Source organism: Lissotriton vulgaris, chromosome 8 (assembly GCF_964263255.1).
Source record: "Lissotriton vulgaris chromosome 8, aLisVul1.2, whole genome shotgun sequence".
Taxonomy (NCBI): domain Eukaryota; kingdom Metazoa; phylum Chordata; class Amphibia; order Caudata; family Salamandridae; genus Lissotriton; species Lissotriton vulgaris.
In genome coordinates, this window is record NC_141696.1 from 1,355,013,451 (window position 1) to 1,355,034,118 (window position 20,668).

Here is a 20,668-nt window from a genome sequence, read left to right on the forward strand (position 1 = left end):
AATAATAGGTTGCCCACCATATGTAGTCGTTTACGTACTCTTACTCCAAAGAAGCTGGTTCAGTAATCACCTGGGTCCTTGGTCCCGCTCTCTATGGAAATCCAGCCAACCAGAAGGTCCATTCCCTGAGTAGCACTTGGAGATGCAGGATATGATGTAAAGAGCAAGGATTGTATCAGACGCCTGTCAGTGATAGCATCGCCTTGGTCACAATGCGCCTAGGAGATTAATTCATTTTTAACCATAAAGGAACATGAGAGATCTTGAGACTAACACATTTGGAAGAAAATGTGGTAAGATTTCATTGAGAAATCTACTTAGAAAAAATATATACCTACGAGTCAAAAGAAATATAAATCATATATTTATTTTTTGTTGAAAGCAAACTATAACTTTCAGGACTGTCTCAGTGTATCTTGCTCCTTTGCTCAATTCCACTGTCTCCTATGCTATTTAGTATGTCAAATAAGCTCAGACCTAGTAAGTAAATATAAGTATAACTCAATTATGAAAACTGAATTTATCCCCCGTAAGCAAGTTACTGGATGGCAGCACTGTATATAACCATCACAATGCCCCCAATGTTGTTTTTAAATGTACTCCACATGGATGTAGCTCTGCACAACACTAGCAGCCTTTCATCGCTCCTTTATGACGTCGGCGGCGTGTAGTGGTGTCACCGTGACGCATCCTTGCCGTAGCAGAGGACGCAATGCATCCTCAGCAGACCACAGTGCAGAAGAAGAGGGGCGTGTCCCGCTTTAAAGGGCAGACCAAGGCAGGCCGTGAGCGCAGCATACACCATCAGACCTTCTCCTGGCACAATTCAATCAGCAGGTTGATGGCTTCTGTAAATATCTTTAATGAGTTTGCTTGATGCTACTTTCTTCCGAGTGTGGTGTTACATACACGTTACATAGGAGACAAAACGTCTAACTCTTGAGAACATTTTCATAGTTTCAAATCCTTCGACGTCATACATTTTTGTCCGCTTTTCTTTTGATGTGAGCGATTTTCATTACCATACACGAGCACCAGTATCCCCGATTCACGTGGCAGGGCTTTGTTCTTTGTAATCACAATTACAGCATCATTCCAAAGATGCTCACAGAAAAACAAACCCACACCATACGTTTGAACGAGCCCTTTTTGCCATTAAATATGACAGTGTCCTGAGTGACTTACCAAAACAGGCAAAGCCAATAGGTCTCGCCTTCTAGTATTTATGCCTTTATAGATTTCTATTAGCCTTGGAAAGTAAAAAAAATAAACCCCAACAAAAACTTTATGACGCGGTCAGTGCTGGCAGCATGATAGCACTTTGTTTTTATAATTCACTGGCTGCATGACTCAAGGCAGAGGAAGGGTCTGTGGGGGGCAACTAAGACAAAAAGTAAAAAGCGCTATGACGCAGCCAGAGCTGGACACGTCATAGCACGTTTTAAACACGCATTGGTAAAACCAACAGGTTTCGCCTATACAAAAGCTATTGGCAATGTATTTTTGCCATATTGTACACCAGTGTGGCTGCTGTTCATCGTGGCTAAAAGTTAGTGGCATGGAGTGTTCTAGAATGGAGTGGGGGAGTAGAGTGTCTTGGACTGGATTTGTTGGGGAAGAGTGTGGTAGAGTGGATTAGGAGAAGTAGAGTGTCATACACTTGAGAAGAGGGGAGTAGAGTTCATTGGTTATGATATGTTAAGTTAAAATAAATGTATAAAGCGCACGTGCACTGGTGAGGTTTCGTGGCACTACTTTGCTTGATATCCAAGTTCTAATGCATATTTAGAAGGCCTGATGGAAGAGCCAGGTCTTAAGGAGGCTTCTGAAACTGAGAAGATTGGTACAGAGGCGTATTTCAGAGGGAAGAGAGTTTCAGGCCAAAATGGCAAACCTGGCACCACCAGTACTCTTTAATTTAAAAGAGGGGGTGGACAGAAGTAGCTTATGTGCTGAACGAAGATTGCGTGTGGGAACGTGCTTGTTGATCAGGCTGTTCACAAATTTAGGACTTCTCCCATTCAGTGACTTAAAAATAAGGCACCCAACCTTGAAGGCACAGCGCTGGACTACCGGAAGCCAATGAAGTTTCTTCAGGGGAGGAGTAACATCAAGGTGCCTGGGTTGATGAACGAGCAGGCGAGCTGCCTGGTTTTGAACCAGCTGTAGGCGTTTAGATAGATAGAGTGGGATGCCGAAGTAAAGCGAATTGGCATAGTCAATATGGGACATGACCATGGCAATAATCATCTGAGTCTGGGCTTCAGTGGAAGAGAGTGTTGTAGAGTAGAGTGGCGTAGAGTGGGGTGTGGTGGGGTGGTATAGGGGATAGGTTGGATTGGACTGAGGTAGTGGGGTGGGTTGGATTGCAGTGGATTGGATTGGGGTAGAGTGTGTTGGATTGAGTGGGGTGGATTGGAGTGGGTAAACTGCATGGGGTGGATTGGAGTGGGGTATGATGGATTGAAATGGGATGAGGTAGGTTGGATTGGAGTGCGGTGGAATAGACTGGGGGTGGATTGGATTAGAGTATGGTGGTTTGAAATGAGGTGAATTAGTGTGGAATGGAGGGGGTGAATTGGACTGGACTGGAGGGGATGGATTGGAGCGGGGCAGATTGGACTGGAGCAGGGTGGGGTGTACTGGAGATGGGTGGATTGGAGTGTGGTGGGCTGGGTGGATTGGAGTGTGGTGGGCTGGATGGATTGAGTGAGTGAGGTGGACGGACAGGGGTGGAATGGATTGGGGTAGAGTAGGGTGGACTGGAGTGGAGTGGGATGGTTTAGATTGCAGTGGACTGGGTGGATTAGATTGGAGTGCAGTGGACTACACTGGGGTGGGGTGGATTGGAGTGGGGTGGGGCAGATTGGATTGCAAGGGGTGGATTGGATTAAAGTGGATTGGATTGAGGGGGGTGGATTGCTTTGAGGGGGACTGGAGTGGGGTGGATTTGGCTGGGGTAGACTGAAGTGGGGTAGATTGGATTAGGCTGGATTCCATTAGGGTGGGGTGGATTAGGGCGAGGTAGATTGTATTGGGGTGGATTGGAGTGGGGAGGATTGGAATAGGGGATTGTTTTGTATAGGAGTGGGGCAGATTGTTTTGGATTGGAGTGGGGCAGATTGTTTTGGATAGGAGTGGGGCAGATATTTTGTACTGGAGTGGAGCAGATTGTTTTTAATTGAAGTGGGGCAGATTGGAGTGGGGTGGATGATGATGGATTGGAGTGCAGCAGATGTTTTTGGATATTAGTAGGGCAGATTGTTTTGGATTGGAGTTGGGTGGATTTGGGAATAAGTGTGGTGGATTGGAGTTGGGTAAATTGGATTGGGTTGGATTTGGGTGGAATGCATTGGAGTGGGAGGATTGTGGTGGATTGGAGTGGGGCGAATTGGGATGGGTGGGTGGATTGGGGTGAGGTGGATTGGAGTGGGGCAACCTGGAGTGGGGAAGATTGGAGTGGGGAAGATTGGAGAGGGGCAGATTGCAGTAGGACAAATTGGAGTAGGACAGTTTGTTTTGGATTGGAGTAGGGCAGTTTGGAAGGGTGGATAGGAGTTGGGTGAATTGGAGTGGGGCAAATTGTTGTGGACTGGGGTGGGGCAGATTGGTGTTGGGGCAGTTTGAGTGGGGATGATTAGAGTGTGGAAGAATGGAGTTGGGCAGGCTGTTTTGGACTGGAGTGGGGCAGATTGCCGGGGGTGTATTGAGAGGATTAGAGTATGGTGGATTGGAGTGGATTAGATTGGGGTATGTGGTTTGGACAGAGGTGGGTCGATGGGATTGGTCTGGGGTGGATTAAATTGAGTGGGGCAGATTGGTGTGGAGTGAGATGTGGTGGATTGGCGTGAATTGGAGTGGGGCGAATTGGAGAGGAGTGGATTGGGGTGTAATGTAAGATTGTGTGTTAAAGCATAATGTCAGAAGTTACACATGAGAAAGAAACTATGTCGCTTCGCACTATAATAATTCGCATCTTTTGAACGCAGCGCCCTGAGCAAAAACATGAGTGCAAAGTGAGAAAAGAAGACTTGGCAAAATAAAAGAAAGTTAACTATAGAACATAAATCAGTGCAATTTTGTTTGTCCTGCTAGGCACACCTTTGCCAGTCAGACACCTTCTGTTTGTGGGGCACTAAAAGTTAAACAGAACAAACTAGTACTGTATCACGTCGGGAGCAGTGGACGGGCACTGATTATGTTGAATCAATCAGTGCTTGGTCCCTGCTCCACAGAGAAGAATGGAACGATGTTCGACCTGCCTTGACAAATTACGAGGCTGCAAAGAAGAGTGCCACGAAGCCAACACATGGAAAGCAATGGGCAGGCTCCAAGCCCTTTTTGTTAACAATAGTGTCTCGCAAGCCAGATGCATATGCTAGCAGATGCTTTTGCAGGCTTGCCTCTAAAAATTGCTTGTGTGATGGCTGGTTGTATCGTAGCATTGTTTTTTGTTTTGCTTCAGGGGAGGCAAAGTAGGCCAAGAGGGGCAACATAGACAAAGGTAGGGCAACATGGACAAAAAGTTTAACATCTAAAAAATAAAAAAAGTCCTACACTATGACACGGCCAGCACTGCCCGCATCATAGTGCCATAGTGCTTTATGTTGTTTTAAGGGGCAGGAGACAAGTAGAGAAGGAGAGGGGATGGGATGGGAGGTAACACACAGAGGAAAGGATGGGGGTGCAACACGGATAAAGGCAGGGTGGAGGCAATAAAGATAGAGGGGGTAGGATGCAACACAGAGGTGTATGGGAGGGGTTGGAAGAAAGCAGATGAACAATGAAGGTTTGGTTTGAGGGACTCAGAGCAGGGGTCTGAGGGCAAGCAGACGTACAAGGAGGGTGGGATGGGGTAAGCAGTTAAGCAAAGGAGATGAAATGGGGCAAGCAGGTAGACAAGGGAAAGTGGAATGGGGGAAGCAGGCAGAAAAGGGAGGGTGGGAGGGAGTAAGCAGGTAGACAAGGGAAGGTGGAATGGGGCAAGCAGGCAGAAAAGGGAGGGTGGGAGGGGGCAAGCAGGCAGAAAAGGGAGGGTGGGAGGGGGCAGGCAGGCAGAAAAGGGAGGGTGGAAGGGGGCAAGCAGGCAGAAAAGGGAGGGTGGAAGGGAGCAAGCAGGCAGACAAGGGAGGGTGGGATAGGAATCTGGCATAGAGGAGAGAAAGGGATGGGGTCAAGAAATATAGAGAATGAGCACATGGGGAGACAACAAAAAAACACCAGGTAAGCTGGCAGGGAGTGGACAGATGATGGTCAGCAACAGTAAGGACGCAGGCACGGAGGTGATAGACAGGAGCAAGCCAGACGAAGAACGAGTCCTTGGGAGTGAAAACAAAGAAAAGAACACAAAGTAAGCAGGCATGCAGGGGAATAGATGAAGCAAGCAACAGGAAGAGCAAGGCCTTAGGGGAAAGAAATAAAGAAAAGAATATGAAGGAAGCGGGCATGGAGGATACAGCTAGGGACCAGCAACAAAAAATAAGCATATGCGGGCACGGTGAGGACATATGGGGCTAGAAACATGAATGCAGGAGCACACTGGCGAGTGACGGAAACATGATTGCATGTGTGGGGTCAAAGCATACGTGTGTGGGCACATGAGGTAGACATCTAAGAAACAAATGCATGAGCATGGAGTCCTTAAACAAAAAGAAACAAGCATTTGCAATGCAATAGGTCTCGCATTAGGAAAGTTTGAGCTATTGGTATTGTAAATGACAATTTTTTTATTTACGTGATGGTTTTGAAAATAGGGAAATTAATAGCTTTGTCATTTACAATGCCAATGCTTTTAACTTTTGCAAATGTGACATCTATAGCATTTGTAATGCAATATGTGTTGTATTTACGTGACTTAGATGTATTGATATTACAAATACCAATTGTTTTTTAATTGTTTTAAATAATTAATACTTAAATAAAAGTTGTTGTAATTTATAATGGCAATAGTTTAAACTTTTATAAATAGATTTTGTGAAGATTATGTTCAGTGTATTTTATAGTGACGAAAATCCAAGAACAGAAGTGAAATATTAACATCTTTTTGTGACATTTGTAATAAAGCTTGAAACATTGAGAGAACATATGTGAACCAGTTGTTGTTGAATGGTTGCACAGATTGATGCTGTGGTGGCTCCGAGTGATGTTCTGGTGGCTCCGAGTGATGTTCTGGTTGCGACGAGTGATGCTGTGGCGTTCAGCGATGCTGTGGTGGTGCTGAGTGGTGCTGTGGTGATGCGATAGAGTAATTATTTGGCGTGTAATTATGTGGCACTGAGTGGTATTTGGGGTGTATGTTGCGTTGAGCGCAGTGTAAATATGTGGCATATACTTATGTGGCACAATTGGTATCTGGAGTGTATGTTGCACTGAGTGCAGTGTAATTATGTGGCGTGTAATTTTGTGGCACTGAGTGGTATTTGGAGTGTATGTTGCGTTGAGCGCAGTGTAATTATGTAGCATATAATTATGTGGCACTGAGTGGTATTGTGTGGAGTGCATGTTGTATTCAGTAGAGTTTAATTGTGTGGCGTGTAATTATGTGGCACTGAGTGGTATTTGGAGTGTTTGTTGCATTGAGTGCAGTGTAATTATGCGGCATGTAATTATGTGGCACTGAGTGGTATTTGAAGTGTTTGTTGCATTGAGCGCAGTGTAATTATGTTGTGTGTAATTATGTGGCACTGAGTGGTATTTGTAGTGTATGTTGCATTGAGAGCAGTGTAATTATGTGGCATGTAATTATGTGGCACTGAGTGGTATTTGTAGTGTATGTTGCATTGAGTGTAGTGTAAATATGTAGCATATAATTATGTGGCACTGAGTGGTATTTGTAGTGTATGTTGCATTGAGTGCAGTATAATTATGTGGCGTGTAATTATGTGGCACTGAGTGGTATTTGGAGTGTATGTTGCGTTGAGCGCAGTGTAATTTTGTAGCATATAATTATGTGGCACTGAGTGGTATTATGAGGAGTGTATGTTGTATTCAGCAGAGTAATTGTGTGGCGTGTAATTATGTGAAACTTAGTGGTATTGTTTGGAGTGTATGTTGTATTCAGTATAGTCTAATTGTGTGGCGTGTAATTATGTGGCACCGAGTGGTATTTGGAGTGTATGTTGCATTGTTTGGAGTGTAATTATGTGGCGTGTACTTATGTGGCACTGAGTGGTATTTGGAGTGTATGTTGCATTGTTTGGAGTGTAATGAATATGCTACTTACCAGTATGCATCTGTTCTTGGCATGTAGGGCTGCTAACATTCATATCTTAGCATTAGATCGCCACCTAGTGTTGGGTCCGGATGATCGCACATTGTTGTCCTGGAAGAGTCTTCGAAGTATCCTGAGATGGGTGGCTCCTCCCCTGGACTACAGTGCGCATGGGCATCGGCTCCATCCCCAGATTGTTTTTCGCCATTGTGGCAGAGGATGGAGTGAAAAGTGTAAAGGATGTCCATGCTAATGATTGAATACAATAGTATATCTGCAGCTGCGACAGGCACCGGGGAGGAGGGTGGGCGATATGCTATATGTTAGCAGCCCTACATGCCAAGAACAGATGCATACTGGTAAGTAGCATATTCAGTTCGAGGCATGTGGGCTGCTAAATTCATATCTTAGCATAGAATACATAGCAGTCCCTCCATCAGCGGCGGTTGCCCGTGCCAGCTGCAGAAACCTGAAAAAGTGTCTTGAGAACAGCCTGCCCAACAGCCGCTTGCTGTTTGGAATGTACATCAACACAGTAGTGTTTTGTAAAGGTATGTGGTGTAATCCACGTGGCTGCTCTGCAAATGTCCTCTAGAGGAATGTTTCCTAGGAAAGCCATGGATGCCCCCAACTTGCGTGTGGAGTGTGCTTTTGGGGGTATTGTTAAAGTGCGCTTGGCTTTATGATAACAGATTTGAATGCACTTAACAATCCATCTGGCTATTCCAGCTTTGGAAATTGGGTTGCCTTTGTGTTGTGGTGAGAAGGCAACAAAGAGTTGTTTCGTCTTCCTAAAGTGTTGTGTCCTGTCTATGTAGTACATCAATGCCCTCCGTACGTCTAACGTATGGGGCATTCTTTCCGCCACCGTTTGTGGGTTTTGGAAGAATGCCGGCAAATCGATAGTTTGGTTGAGATGAAAATGTGACACCACCTTTGGAAGGAATTTGGGGTTAGTACGTAGCACTACCCTATTTGGATGAATCTGAATGAAAGGCTCTTGTATTGTGAGCGCTTGCAGCTCACTAACACGCCTTAGTGACGTAATAGCAATCAGGAAAGCAACTTTCCACGTTAGGAACTGCAGTTCACATGAGTGCATTGGCTCAAATGGTGGTCCCATCAGTCTGGTGAGGACCACATTGAGGTTCCACACCGGAGCTGGCGGTGTTCTTGGGGGAATGACTCGTTTCAGACCTTCAAGAAACGCTTTAATGGCAGGCACCCTGAAGACTGAGAGGTGCTGCCTATTTTGAAGGTAAGCTGCGATGGCGGATAGATGTATCCGAATAGAAGTGAACGCTAGCTTGCACTTATAAAGGTGTAACAGATAGCAAATGATGTTAGGGATAGATGCATCTAGCGGGTTTATGTCATTGTCTGCACAGTAAATGACAAAACGTTTCCATTTTGCGGCATAGCATGCCCTGGTTGACGGCTTCCTCGCCTCCTTGATGATGTTCATGCATTCAGGAGGTAGGTTGAGGTATCCAAACTCTAAGACTTCAGGAGCCAGATCGCTAGGTTGAGCTGTTGCGGATCTGGATGCTGAATTTCTCCATGGTTCTGCGTCAGAAGTCTGGGCGTGAGGCGCAGTCTTTGATGCGGCACCACTGAGAGTTCGAGGAACGTGGTGTACCAGGCTTGGCGCGCCCACGTTGGAGCAACTAGGATGAGTGTCATCGAGTGTTGCCTTAGTTTTCTCGCCACCAGTGGTATCAGAGGTGTCGGGGGAAAAGCGTAAGCAAATTTGCCTGACCAGTTCATCCATATCGCATTGCCCTGCGATTGGGGGTGTGGGAACCTGGCGGCGAAGCTTTGGCATTTTGCGTTCTCCCTTGTGGCGAACAGGTCTATGTCTGGACGACCCCACCTTTGGAAGTACGGCTGGAGTACCGATGGATGTATCTCCCACTCGTGCATTTGATGACTGTATCTGCTGAGCAGATCCGCCATCTGATTGTCCTTCCCTGGGAGGTGTTCTGCCATGAGGAAGATGTTCCTCTGAATGGCCCACTTCCACATGCTCTGAGCCAGGTGAGACAGCTGTGGTGAGTGGGTGCCTCCCTGCTTTTGGATGTAGTACATCGCGGTCATGTTGTCCGTCCGGACTAACACCACCTTGTTGCACAGATGTACAATGAAGGACTTGAGTGCCATGAAGATCGCCATCAGTTCTAGATAGTTGATGTGCATCTTCTGCTGCTGCGTCGTCCATAGTCCCTGCACCGTGTAAGTGAGCAGATGAGCTCCCCATCCCTGGAGAGATGCGTCCGTTGTCAGGATAACCTGTGGCACTGGCTCCTGGAACAGTCGGCCCTTGCAAAGGTTGTGTGGAGTCCACCAATGCAGAGAGTTGTATGCCCGACTGGTAACCAACACTAGGTCTGTTAATTGTCCCTGAGCCTGTGTCCACTGATTTGCTAAGCACTCCTGGAGCGGGCGCATATGCAACCGTGCGTGAGGGACTATGAAGATGCAGGAGGCCATCATGCCTATCAACTGCATGAACACTCTTGCTGGAAGTGAGTGTCCCGGTCTGAACTTCTGGATTAAAGACTGTATGCCGTCTATCCTGACCTGGTTTGGTTGCGCCTTGGCCGTCAGGGTATTGATTGTCGCACCCAGAAACTGCCGGACGTGTGCCGGCTGAAGGTGTGACTTTGGGTAATTCAACGAGAAACCCAGGTCGTGAAGGAGGTGAATGGTAGTCGACATGTCCGCGGCGCACTGCTGTTCCGACCTGGCTTGAACGAGCCAGTCGTCGAGGTAGGGGTAGACATGGATGTTCTGCCTCCTGAGGTGCGCTGCTACTGTCGCCAGACACTTGGTAAACACCCTTGGGGCAGTTGTGACTCCGAAGGGTAGGACTTTGAACTGATAATGCGTGCCCTGGATAGTGAACCTGAGGTACTTTCTGTGGGACGGATGTAGCGGGATGTGGAAATAAGCATCCTTGAGATCTAACGTTGCTAAGAAGTCTCCTTTGTTTAACATAGGAAGGATCTGTTGCAGTGTAAGCATGTGGAAATGCTCTGACAGTATGTACAGATTGAGGGGACGGAGATCCAGAATTGGTCTGAGAGATCCGTCCTTCTTTGGAATGAGGAAGTACAGGGAATAAACCCCTGTTCCTTCCTCCCCCACTGGCACGAGCTCGATTGCCCCTTTTTGCAGCATCACCAACACTTCCTGCTGCAATAAGTGCAAGTGCTCTGCGGACATAGGTCTTTGCCTTGGTGGAATGTTGGGTGGAGTGGACTTTAACTCTAGACAATAACCGTACTGGATAAGCTGTCGCACCCACCTGTCTGTGGTGATGTTGATCCAGACGGGCAGGAACTGCTGTATTCTCCCCCCGACAGGTGTTAAATGGTCGGGGGGCAGTGACAGAGAGTCACTGGTTGCTTGGGGCAGAGGAGCGTGAATTGTTGCCTCCTTTGCCACGTCCTTTGTTGCTGTTTCCCCTGTAGCCCCTCTTGTTTTGTTTGGGGTACGAGGACTGTGCTCCACCTCTAGGGAACTGTGACTGTTGACCCAACTGTCCTCTGGTGACTCCACGGGCACCTGAGCGACGAAAATTATTGCCACGAAACTGCTGTGATTGTAGGGCCCCCATAGATTTAGCAGTTTCAGTGTCTTTTTTAATTTTTTCCAGGGTGGTGTCAACATCTGGACCAAACAGTCTATCCGGATTGACTGGTTGATTAAGTATGGTTGTTTGAATGTCAGGTTTGAACCCCGATATGCGGAGCCAAGCCTGTCTTCTGAGCATGACACTGGTGTTAATGGCCCTAGCGGCTGTGTCCGCGGCATCAAGTGCACACTTTATGGCTGCGTTGGAGATCAGTTGTCCTTCTTGTATAATCATTTTGGTGCCCTCTTGAAACTGCGGAGGCAGGTGTTCCACAATCTGCTCTAGTGTGTCGTAATGTGATCTATCATAACGTGCCAGTAGTGCCTGTGTATTTGCAATACGCCAGAAATTGGCAGCCTGTGCAGCCACTCTTTTGCCTCCTGCCTCTAGCACTTTGGACTCCTTATCCGGGGGAGGAGCTTCACCCGTTGTTTGGGAGTTGGCCCTCTTGCGTGCGTTTGCTACCACCAGGGAGTCAAGCGGCAACTGTCCTCGAATGTATGCAGGGTCTGCAGGCGCTGGTCTGTACTTTTTTTCAATACGTGGGTTGACCACCCTCGCCCTGGTAGGCTCTTTAAAGATGTCCGCAGCATGCTTGAGGACCCCTTTGAGCATAGGCAGGGTCTTTACAGTTCTTTCCGAAACTGAAAAGGTGTCGAACAGAAAGTCTTCCTCAACTGGGTCAGCATGCATGTCCACATCATGATTAGCAGCTGCCCTCTCAATGAGTGCATGAAAACCTGCAGAATCCTCTGTAGGGGATGCACGTGTACTGAAAGTCTGTGGGTCTTGTCCCACATCTTGGGTGCCTTGGTCCCCCATGACATAATAAGAATCTGGCTGTGCATCAGGTTCATTTACTGGGAACGTGTATTGTTCATCTTCGCCATAGCCCTCACTCTCCGAGTGGTCTGGAGACGGTGTTGGGCTCCTTCCCAGAGGAGGCTGGATAGGTTCCATGAGGCCTGAGGCGTCCTGTGGAAACTTCTTCTTCTTTAGGGGGATGACATAGGATTCCACCGGCTGCGAAGTGATCTTCCTTTTGTAAAGGGTTAACTTCCCCGTGTCCGCGTCTATGAAACACTCCGAATCCTCTTCTGGGTCGAGCACTTGACCCGAAGATGCCCCTGCCGTAGAAGATTCCGACTTCTTTGGCGTCGATTTCGATGAAAAGGCCTTCGGCGCCACTTTTGGAGGTAGAAGGAAGAGGAGTTTACTTGCGGGCTTGACCGGGACGTCTGCCGCCTTCTGCGTCGATGGCGTTGGCGTCGACGAAGAGAAAGCCTTCTCCCTAATTCTTTGCAGTGAAGCAGCCACGAGAGATGCGTCGGTGACCGATGTCTTTGGCACCGACGAGGTGGCTTTGCCTTCGGATGCGACGCTCCGTTGGTCTTTTGGAGGGATGGACGGCGCCGACCCCGAGTCCTTGGAGCGATGCGCAGATGCCCCCGTTGGAGCCGGGGCTGTGTCTGTTGCCTTGGCTGGCTTTGCCTGCGCCGGCGCGCTTGTCTTGTGCGTGCCACCCTTCTTGGAGGATTTCTCCTCCGGCGCCGATTTTTACCCTGTGGAATCGCCGTGTTTCTTCGGCTTCTGCGAACCGGAGGTCGACGGAGTCGATGAGGGCGGCGGTTTATTTGTTTTTGCCGTTGCGACCGCCATCTTAGGGACGATTGAGTCCTTTACTTTCGGTTTCGGTTTCGGGTCGGCCATTTTAGGTGCAGTTGAGACCGTTGCTTTCAGTTTCGGTTTCGAAACCCTCGGCGCAGCAAGTATGTCCGTGGCCGGGCCAGCAGGCGGGGCCGTGGCTTGCGCTACAGGGTCTTGGGTAAGGCCGACAGGCGATCCCGCGACCCTCTCCAGATGTCCGCCAACTTCGGGGCATAGCTCGTCCCCTGAGCTATCTTCCGCGGCCCCATAAACCATATCGTCGTCCCCTACCTCGTCGACGTATTCAAGGCCTTGACCCACGACTCCGTCGTCGTCATATTCCGGATCAGCCTCGACCTCCGTCTCAGGCGGGGAGATTTGAAGATGATGGCTCTGGTCCTCCTCTTCTTGGTCGTCGAAGATGTTCTCTGGATCCGGGGCCGCCTGTTTGGCCACAAGGCGCACCGCGCGCCGAATCGTGAGAGTTTTCTTCGACCTGAAACTCGCACAGGCCCTGCAACTTCCTTCGTCATGGTCTGGCGAAAGGCATTTATTACAGACCGGGTGCACGTCTATATGTGGGTATTTGGACCCACAGAGCGGACAGAGCTTAAACGGGCTCCGCTCCATGTTGGGAACTTAGTGTCGAGTCGCGATGAGAAGGCCTCGATGTCCGAAGAGTAGTAAAAACTCCGCTGAGTCCGGCTCCGAGAGACGGAAGAACTCGAGACCGTACGCAAACAATACCGACGTAAAGAACCCAAAGCCTTTTGGCCGTTAAATTAGATGTTTATTCGGTTCCGACGGAGAGACGTCGAGACCGCATCCGAACCCAATGGCGGAAAAAAACAATCTGGGGATGGAGCCGATGCCCATGCGCACTGTAGTCCAGGGGAGGAGCCACCCATCTCAGGATACTTCGAAGACTCTTCCAGGACAACAATGTGCGATCATCCGGACCCAACACTAGGTGGCGATCTAATGCTAAGATATGAATTTAGCAGCCCACATGCCTCGAACTTATGTGGAGTGTAATTATGTGGCACTGAGTGGTATTTGGAGTGTATGTTGCATTGAGTGCAATGTAATTATGTGGCGTGAATTATGTGGTCTGATGTCATAATCTACCTTTTGCTCCTTAATTTGGAGATTTCATAAAAAAAGTGTGCTTCAATGTCAAACAGTTCATAAGATACATGACTGCTACCATACAGTGGTTGGCGTGATGAACAGGTTAACTATTCCGATGATAAACTGGAACAAATGAAGTGAAGGTGTTATCCGGATCGTATTAATAAGACAAATGCGGAGATTTGTGATGTTTGATTAAAGTGCACACCGTTGGCAGTTATCAACTGTAATCTTCGTGAATTTGCAGTATGAGAATTCTCGCCCAATTACCATGCCTTAGCAATTTTTACAGTCTCCCTCAATACAGTGTTATTAGTTAGAAAAATAAGTAAATAATAGCACAAGTTTACATTTACAAATCGGCCCACTTTTTCATGCCCAGTGAGACAGAAATGTTAGTCGGTTCAATCTGTGGGAGCTTCTAAGCTAATCGCTGCATTTCGCATAAGGCCAAACCACGTGACTTTCGATAAGAGAAAGTAATATCTTGGGGCAACCAACAAACATACTATTTTACTTTTTTTGCTAAGACGAACACCTGAGGCCAACAACGACAATCTGATCTGCTTAATAAAATGTTAACAAATCGACCAGTGTTTATTGCCCAAACAAATAAATGAAACAACAATGGTACAGCAATTTTGACCTGGACTCATGTGCAGCCAGCTCCTCCGTTTCAGAAGTGCTTGTGGCAGAAGTTTAATGGGATGACCGTCCCATCATTTTAGTGGACACATAGGTGTTAGGCTACATTTAACATGACCAAGCTTACAACTAAAAGGGAAAGTGCGGTCCAGCCTTCCCATAAAGGCTCGGTGTAAGAAAAACAATGCAGCAATGGAGTGCGATTAAAGATGAAACTGTTTCTTTCATACAGTATGGAGTTGTGAACGGTTGAGTAGATTCTGGAATGGCGTCTGGAATGGGTTGGACGAGGCGCTGGGTTGGGTGCTCCCGCGCACGCCGCGGTTGGGGTTGCTGCTTGTGCTAGAGGGGGTGGGAGGCAACATATACAAGAGACACCTGCTCTTGCTAGGCCTCACTGTGGCCAAGAGAGACTTTGCAAGGGCCTGGAAGAACCCGCAGGCCCCATCGCTAGTAGCATGGAAGAGGGGCCTAGATTTCTGTATGGGGATGGAGGAACCCATATTCCTGGCTCGAGGCTGCCCTAGCAAGCATTTTAAGATTTGGAAAAGATGGGCAGACTATAGGGGTATTTGGTTGGAGCCACCAGCGGAACCAGACCCGGATCTTGAGGCTTGAGTCCGCTCTGGTCTGGACTATGTGTGTGTATAGGACAGGACAGATTGAGTACCATGCAGGGGGGGGGGGGGATCTGGGATGGAGTCTGGGATGGTGGGGGGGTGGATGGGAGTTGGGAAGGGGAAAGTTGAGTTGTGTACATTGATCCCGATGCCTTGATTATGAACGAAATGATGGATTACGTTATGGTTTATGTATGCTGGTGTCCTGCAGATACCTCTGGGGTACAGGGGTCTGCGACTTTTTTTTATGTGATCTATCAATAAAAATGTGTTTTCAAAAAAAAAAAAAGATGAAACTGCACCAAAGTGTAATAAAAACACAGGCAAGGCAGGTGAGCTAATTTTCTTTGTATAAAAAACCAAGCAGACTGCTTTAAAGAGTCCCCTTGGGTCTTATCCACTTCTCATACTAGTGCCCACACATTAACACGGGCAGCATTCGAAAGCAAAAACATAGTCCAGCCTTTTAGAGGAGGCTCTGCGTAACAAGACAAGCGCATTGTTGTTGGACAACCTCAAATTAAACTAGCAATGTTGTGGGACGGGTAAGGGGCTGGAGGGACGGCACGGGGAGAATAAGGGACACAGTGGTCTCGGGTAGAGAGCGGTGGAAAATAAAACAAGCAGTAGACTCCATCATTAGGGCCTTTGAGTGTAATGGGGTTCAGCTCTGCTGAGAAGCGATGTCTGCTGCCGCTTTTCTGCAGGGTGTGTTGGGAGGTTCTGAAGAGTTTTTTGGGTGTGTACACCCAGGCGAGTGATGTGTGTATGTCTTTTAATGCATGTTGTGAGTAAGCACACAGGGGTGGATGTACATATGTCTAAAGGGTGCATGTCTACATATTTAAAAGTTGTGTGTGGACGGCAGGGAGGAATGTTTCACGGTGGGTGTCATTTCAGGATGTTGTCTGTCTAGATGACAGAGAAGCCTTGTTCATCTCTTTCCAGTGCTCGCACTCACCTAGGGCCAAAGCGAGGAGTCCTCGGCGCTCCTCTAGTGCCCCATATCGAGGGTGCCACTGCCTGGTCGTCCTTCGTCCTGCAGCGTACGTCCACTCCTGGCTCACCCCCTGCCAGAGCCCAGCTGCCCTGCCTGCCGCCTTGTGATCTGCGCGGGCTGCACGCACTCTGAACTGCCGCTGGCTGGGGGCTCTGCACTTCTTGGCCAGGCGTGAGGCAGGGGAAGGCCCAGCTGTTTCACATACAGCGGGTTGTCCCGGCGACCCCGCCCAGCCCGGGGCTGAGGAACACATAAGCTGGACTGGCTTTGGTGGATCGAAATTCCGGGCAGCCATGGGGAGAACCGGCTCATTTGTGTAAGGCCTTATCCCTTGCGAGGCACAACGCTGCTTGCCTGCCGGGCATGAAACACCAAAGTGGGCCACAGTCCCTACTGCTAATAATTAGGGGCTTGTGAGTATGCCGCCGTATAGCAAGGCCCTGAAAGGAAGTGAGGAGATATCTGCCGGTGGGGGTTCTCAGTAATACGGAGGAGAGCGTAGAAACTGGGCCAACGTGAACAAGTGAAAATGAAAGGCACGCCATGAGCGTGCACATCGGCGTGCCCTGCGGCTTGTGCCCAGTGGCGGCGCATGCGGGGTTCGCCACTGTGCCTTAGGAGTGCTGCGCGGCTCGCGAGGCCGTGGGAGGGGGCTGCCAAAGCAAAAAAAAAAAAGCAGCCCCTGCACACAATGCTGCATGCCCGAGAAGCCTGCTTGCCCGAGAAGAGCTACAGGGAGGCGACCAAGGCGGGTGAGTGACGGCACTGCAGTGCCTGCGAGCGCCACGCGCCAGTGCGCTCAGTGGGGTGCGCCAGTGCGCTAACACGTCTTGGTCATGGAAAGTGAAAGTGCCTTGCCTCTCAAGGGGGACAGGAGAAGCCCACGGCGTGCACGTCCACATTCACAGTCCGGCCTGCAGCCTGCGCATGCCCCAGTCAGGCCTGCAGAGTGCGCGTGCCCATCTCCTGTCTCCCTTTAAGCCCTTGAAAGCATACCCGACGACTAGGTGCGAGACCTAAAAAGTAGCTCCCACAACACAAGCAGAGGAAATACATACGTTCTTTGGCAATGTTCCAAGAGAGGGGCAAACACAAGATGAGGACATGAAGTACACGTGTACTGACAAATCAGAAGCAAGCAATTGAGAGTGACAATGAAGCCAACCAATAGTAAGCACTGGATAAGCTCTAAGCTCACTGTAAACTAATAAAATATCTCGCAAGTAATGGCACATGTGTAGACTCTGGAAAGACCTAAAAAGATCTAGTATCAAAACTATGCTGCTACAGAAGAAGAATATATAATGTCAATCATTTTATAATAGAAAAGAGGACAGATCAGAATAAATGGTAAAGAAAACAAAGAAGTCGGAGTCCTTCAACTTCAGCCTATACATTTTCTCACCATCCAAAAAAGTCAAAAGAGAGTCCTCTGTGGAATCCATCCATTCTCCAGATCTCCAGAAAATTACAGCATATTTTAAGGTCTACTATCCAAATAACTATCTGTTCAGGGGCGTAACGCAGGCCCCCGCAGCCCACGCGGTGCCCGAAGCTCCAGGGGGGCCCTCGGCACTGCAGTCTGTCCGGAGAGCTACTGATTGAGCCCGGAGGGCGCCACTCTACATACCTTGCAGGGGGCCACCTCAATTTTCGTTACGCCAGTGTATCTGTTAAATCGTCTCCTAGTTTCACAGTCCATTTCATTTTCAGGATTAGTGTGCTATTAATAGAGACATCCCCAATCCGCCTGTGCATTTGCTTGAGCACAAAAATGTGCATAGGGCTGCCACCACCATCACCAACAGTGTGCATCACTGAGCCACACACTAGGAGCCAGGAGGAGCATATGAGGCTAATCAACTATATTCTGATACAAGTGAGAATTTTTCACTCCCCTAAGCACCAGTGCCTTCCTCCCCTCATTTGTCCACTCAGCACAGCTTAGTGACAGCAGGGAAGGGGTAAAGTGGCTTTACCACAGAGTCCTCAAGATTTGCAGTTATCTTCGATCCACCATCAGTACTTTAGTAAGATGTACTACCTAGAAAGGTAAATATGCAAGCAGATTGCATATCAATATTACATTTTAGTGGCGATAAACAAGATTTGGCAAAGTCAATATTTGGTCTGGCTTGCATTTGGAACCCAACTAAAATATTTTTTTAAAGCAAGCTGCAGTGAAAAAACAAAACCAAAAAATGCTATCTGTTTAAAATGCATCTAGAAGACAAACAATTTAATGTTTGACCATCATCGTACAATTGAGCAGTAAACTAGTCCCTCATACATGGCAATGCAAGCACTCCGTAGGAAGTGGAATGGCCCAATAGCATGAGGTTAAAGGGTCATATTCTGTGAGGCAGAGGCAAGTCATCTCCTTGCATATGCTAAATAATTGGCAGCAAAAGGTTTTCAGGGGACTGCGTTGTCAAGAGGGAACGAAAAATGAAAGTCAGACTTTGAATGAGAGAGGAAGATTATATGGAGGCGAGCTGTTAGTTAGAGCAGGAGACTATTTGTCATGGGATGCCCTGCAGAAAAATGTCTGCATGGCAACATAAGGGATGAGCTAGGATTATTGTTGTTTTCAAGGTAGAAAACTGTCTCTGAGTCCTAATGGGTACTTGCAGATTTTCAATAGAGTGGTGGATTTGCGACTGCTTTGGTTAGTACATGGATGTCAACGTGGAGGAAGGTGCATCGGTGTGATGATTGTACGGCAAGAGATAATTTGAAGATGTCATGTGTGGTTGACCTAATATCAGGCTATGGTGGAGATTGAGAATTCACATGATGAGACTGAGGTGTTGCAGATGACTGCAAGCATGTTATGGTTTAAGAAAATAGTTTCTCTAATTTGCTAGAGCTTTGTTGGAGCTTAAGATTGTAGGGACACGTGATACCTCCGCTGTATGCACTCATTCAAATGATCGTGTTAAAAAAAAGTTTAACAGTGCAGGCTACTTATGACACTGCGTGTCTATTTACTAACTGTTCACGAAAGTTGCTCTGCTGTGTTGCATGAAAGAGAGAGTAGAACGCCAGCGTTTCTACTGAGATATTGATCGCTTTAGGCTGCCTTGCGGCACACACACACATTGTTGCCAGTTGTGGCAGGCATGGCTCGCGGGTGAGGGTAGGTGTGGGTTAAGGGGGGGCTAAAGGGGTCATAATATATATATTATATATATATATATATATATATATATATTTTTTTTTTTCAAACTACCTCGAGCCCGGGTCCCGCGTCTTCTGTGCTCCTGCTCTCTTGCCTCCGACAGGAACAGGAAGTAGGCAGCCAGGCTCCCTCCCCAAAGCCATTCACAACGCTCCACTGCAACCGTTGTGATTGGTCTGAGTGCCGTGACACAAGGTTCAGCCAGGGCCTGAAGAGGTGTGCTTGTTTTCCATGCAGGCTGCATTGAGGGGAAAGTGTGCATGACTGGTTTAGGCAGCCCGAGAGGGCCGACCAAACAGTCATTGCGCACTCAGGAGTGGGCAGACCACTCCTCCCCTGCCCCGTACGCAGAGCAGCCCCGCCCACCGCCCGGTGGCAAAGGAAACCTAAAATGGTAATAACTAAAATGATTACAATTTTATGTTTTTGCTTCTTGCACTGCGAGAAAGCAGTGGGGCGATGCTCCTCCGCCATAGCGAAGGAGCCAACACTGATTGTTACGCCATAGCTCAAGAGTCTGTGAGTGATGTCAATAGATTTTGTACTAGAAGGGTACTCTTGTATTAACCAGCATTGGCAATAACAATGGGTCTGGGTTGAAAGAAATGTTGTATGGTAAAGTGAAGCATTACAAGTAAATAGCATGGGAAGAGATATGTATTTGTGTAGAAGCAAAGAACTGCCGAATAATCTGAAATCGGTTAATAGGTCAAGAGACTGTTGTACTGTCAAGTCAGACCTAAATATCCATGCAGGTTAATGACTGCCCTCCTCCCATTTGTGCTGCTGCCAGAGAAAGACAAACACCATACATTATCTAGTAATCTAACGCACTTTTAGAGCATTACAATGTCATATGTGTGCCCCTGAAAGTTCAAGCGCAGAAAAAAGGATCACAGCTGGTGGAGGGCAAGCACGTTTTTGTGGAAACACACAACTTTTGCCCAATCACAACATGTATTCCTGGATCCCAACATGTGGATGGAGCCAAAGTACTTCTCTAGTGATGCTCACATAATTATCTGGAGATAGCTGCGCTATCAAGCCAGGCCATAGAAAGTGCGCTTACACATAGTTTAAAACGTACAGGTTTCATGGGTGCTGCAGAACGGCACACTTGCACCGTTTGAAAAGTTTGCAGAAAGGAAAGCTTTTCTCTAATGTTACACCCCTCTCGAAGAAGAGTAATTCTGTGATGTACAAAAAGGTCTAACAATGTTGGCAAATAGGGATTTACATCAAAACCCATGAGTGGTTGCATGGGAATTCCCGTATACCACTGCTGGTACAACCCCCTGCGGTACTTTGCATTAGTTTATAGCTACTTTCCAGCACAAAAAGTGAAAAGTAAATCCCAATTCAACACTTTGTGCCAAGTTTGTGACGCAAACTCAGAACAGAGTGTTAGTAAATCTGTGCCTGTGTGCTTACAACGTGGGCAAAATTGAACTCTGCATGCAATTTTTATCCTATGAGTTTGGGATAATGTGGTTACAGCTTTTAGATTGCCGTCCAACCTCAACCCACGGAGTGAGTGGATATTAAAAAGACAAAAAAACTGGTTTAGCACTTGGCACACAGTAGCTGATTTAGCAGT

At 47.7% G+C, this 20,668-nt stretch overlaps 1 protein-coding gene across 2 annotated transcripts in view; it reads right to left on the reverse strand.

Moving 5' to 3' along the window:
- Positions 1-20,668, reverse strand: part of AMOTL1 (angiomotin like 1) — a 311,572-nt gene that overhangs the window by 88,887 nt on the left and 202,017 nt on the right. The gene's annotated exons all lie outside the window — the stretch shown is intronic.